The sequence below is a fragment of the Anopheles merus genome, unplaced genomic scaffold (genome assembly GCF_017562075.2).
Source record: "Anopheles merus strain MAF unplaced genomic scaffold, AmerM5.1 LNR4000249, whole genome shotgun sequence".
Lineage (NCBI taxonomy): Eukaryota > Metazoa > Arthropoda > Insecta > Diptera > Culicidae > Anopheles > Anopheles merus.
In genome coordinates this window covers 45,001-47,500 of record NW_024427829.1, presented here as the reverse complement: position 1 = coordinate 47,500, position 2,500 = coordinate 45,001, and the positions used below count along the sequence as shown (strand labels likewise).

The following is a 2,500-nucleotide window of genomic DNA, read 5'->3' as shown; positions in this document are numbered from 1 at the left end:
ACCCAAGGAATGAGTTGTGAGTTTTACTAAGAGAAACAGGTAATTGGCGTTACCTATAATTCTTGATATGTGCGGGGAGTTCCTTAAGGTTCTTCCTCCCAGAGATCGTCACTATCTGGGACGTACATTAATTTGTACCTGCATTAGCGCACGCTTTTGTAGAGAGCATATCAAGACGTGAAGGGTTATGTTGGAGGTCGAGTGCGCTGCTTACCAAACTTTGAACGCGGTAACTTGTACTCGGCACCGACATGGACACTTCCAAACCCAAGGAATGAGTTGTGAGTTTTACTAAGAGAAACAGGTAATTGGCAGCGTTACCTATAATTCTTGATATGTGCGGGGAGTTCCTTAAGGTTCTTCCTCCCAGAGATCGTCACTATCTGGGACGTACATTAATTTGTACCTGCATTAGCGCACGCTTTTGTAGAGAGCATATCAAGACGTGAAGGGTTATGTTGGAGGTCGAGTGCGCTGCTTACCAAACTTTGAACGCGGTAACTTGTACTCGGCACCGACATGGACACTTCCAAACCCAAGGAATGAGTTGTGAGTTTTACTAAGAGAAACAGGTAATTGGCAGCGTTACCTATAATTCTTGATATGTGCGGGGAGTTCCTTAAGGTTCTTCCTCCCAGAGATCGTCACTATCTGGGACGTACATTAATTTGTACCTACATTAGCGCACGCTTTTGTAGAGAGCATATCAAGACGTGAAGGGTTATGTTGGAGGTCGAGTGCGCTGCTTACCAAACTTTGAACGCGGTAACTTGTACTCGGCACCGACATGGACACTTCCAAACCCAAGGAATGAGTTGTGAGTTTTACTAAGAGAAACAGGTAATTGGCCGTTACCTATAAGTCTTGATATGTGCGGGGAGTTCCTTAAGGTTCTTCCTCCCAGAGATCGTCACTATCTGGGACGTACATTAATTTGTACCTGCATTAGCGCACGCTTTTGTAGAGAGCATATCAAGACGTGAAGGGTTATGTTGGAGGTCGAGTGCGCTGCTTACCAAACTTTGAACGCGGTAACTTGTACTCGGCACCGACATGGACACTTCCAAACCCAAGGAATGAGTTGTGAGTTTTACTAAGAGAAACAGGTAATTGGCAGCGTTACCTATAATTCTTGATATGTGCGGGGAGTTCCTTAAGGTTCTTCCTCCCAGAGATCGTCACTATCTGGGACGTACATTAATTTGTACCTACATAGGCACACGCTTTTGTAGAGAGCATATCAAGACGTGAAGGGTTATGTTGGAGGTTGAGTGCGCTGCTTACCAAACTTTGAACGCGGTAACTTGTACTCGGCACCGACATGGACACTTCCAAACCCAAGGAATGAGTTGTGAGTTTTACTAAGAGCAACAGGTAATTGGCAGCGTTACCTATAATTCTTGATATGTGCGGGGAGTTCCTTAAGGTTCTTCCTCCCAGAGATCGTCACTATCTGGGACGTACATTAATTTGTACCTACATAGGCACACGCTTTTGTAGAGAGCATATCAAGACGTGAAGGGTTATGTTGGAGGTTGAGTGCGCTGCTTACCAAACTTTGAACGCGGTAACTTGTACTCGGCACCGACATGGACACTTCCAAACCCAAGGAATGAGTTGTGAGTTTTACTAAGAGAAACAGGTAATTGGCAGCGTTACCTATAATTCTTGATATGTGCGGGGAGTTCCTTAAGGTTCTTCCTCCCAGAGATCGTCACTATCTGGGACGTACATTAATTTGTACCTACATTGGCGCACGCTTTTGTAGAGAGCATATCAAGACGTGAAGGGTTATGTTGGAGGTTGAGTGCGCTGCTTACCAAACTTTGAACGCGGTAACTTGTACTCGGCACCGACATGGACACTTCCAAACCCAAGGAATGAGTTGTGAGTTTTACTAAGAGAAATAGGTGATTGGCCGTTCTCACCTATAAGTCTTGATATGTGCGGGGAGTTCCTTAAGGTTCTTCCTCCCAGAGATCGTCACTATCTGGGACGTACATTAATTTGTACCTGCATTAGCGCACGCTTTTGTAGAGAGCATATCAAGACACGGGACGTGTTGTGTTGGAGGTCGAGTGCGCTGCTTACCAAACTTTGAACGCGGTAACTTGTACTCGGCGCCGGCATGGACACGCCCAAACCCTAGTCTTGATGTGTGCGGGAAGTTCCTTAAGGTTCTTCCTCCCAGAGATCGTCACTATCTGGGACGTGCATTAATTTGTACCTACTCTAGCGCACGCTTTTGTAGAGAGCATATCAAGACGTCTCGTAAGAGACAACACTTGTACTTGTACAAGTTTGAGTAACCCATTGTTGCAGGTCGAGTGTGTTGCATACCAAACTTTGAACGCGGTTACGCCACTCGGCGCCGAAAGGCACTCTTTAAACCCTAGGCAGGGGATCACTCGGCTCATGGATCGATGAAGACCGCAGCTAAATGCGCGTCATAATGTGAACTGCAGGACACATGAACATTGATAAGTTGAACGCATATGGC

At 46.0% G+C, this 2,500-nt stretch overlaps 1 non-coding gene across 1 annotated transcript in view; it reads left to right on the top strand.

Moving 5' to 3' along the window:
* The first annotated feature begins 2,388 nt into the window (after positions 1–2,388).
* The window catches only part of LOC121601968, a 158-nt gene continuing 46 nt past the window's right edge, over positions 2,389–2,500 (top strand). Inside the window, exon 1 of the ribosomal RNA XR_006006234.1 lies at positions 2,389–2,500. This exon is cut by the window's right edge and continues 46 nt beyond it. This is a non-coding gene — a ribosomal RNA (5.8S ribosomal RNA).